Raw genomic sequence first — 812 nt, forward strand, 5'->3', positions numbered from 1 at the left:
AATTTTCTAATTTTTATCTACACATTGTCGGTCTTTAATTTTAAATCTTGAGTGTACATACATATGTATGTAACTTAATTTAATTTGGATTTTATTGTTGAATATTTTTTAACAAAATTGTTGTGAATATTTTAACTTTGTACGAAATTAAACTTTTTAAAAATTTTAACATAATTTTGCACTAATTTTTTTTGCCTAAAACTTGTAATTTATAGAGTTGCATACATTCTATTAGATATAGGCGGTAGATGTCATTTAAAAAGAGCTTATGTTACATTTTAAATACGAAAATTTTAAGTTTCACGAATTTAAGGCGCTTTAATTTTTTCTATACATACATATTAAAACTGATTTAAATTTTTTCGCATAGTAAAAAAATGATGATTTTTATTGTTATGCAAACTTATGCTCAAACATATGAGAAATAAAAAATAATAATTTTTTTCGAAATCAGGAAAAGTTGATTTATAAATTTTAAAAACTACCTTCAATTTTGTTCCTCAAATTTATTTTGAATCTTTTAGTTTGAAAAGTTTTTATGTTAAAAATTTTGACCTTATTTAAATTTTTAGTTTTTTAGAATTTTTTCCCAAATTGATTTTTAAACACATTTTATTCCATTCTGCTTAATGTCGAACATTTTTTTCAAGATTACTTTGAATTCATTTGCCCTAATTTCTTAAATTGTTGAATCGAATTTTTTAAATAAAACCAAGTTTTAGAAAATTCCAGATCCTATTTTTGGACTTTTTCAGTAGTCATTATTTTCAATATTCGATTTTAGTTTTAATTCTTAAATTTTTTTTTTTTTT

Source organism: Rhagoletis zephyria, unplaced genomic scaffold (genome assembly GCF_001687245.7).
Source record: "Rhagoletis zephyria isolate East Lansing unplaced genomic scaffold, Rhagoletis_zephyria_1.1 Rzeph_scaffold_00906, whole genome shotgun sequence".
Taxonomy (NCBI): Eukaryota; Metazoa; Arthropoda; class Insecta; order Diptera; family Tephritidae; genus Rhagoletis; species Rhagoletis zephyria.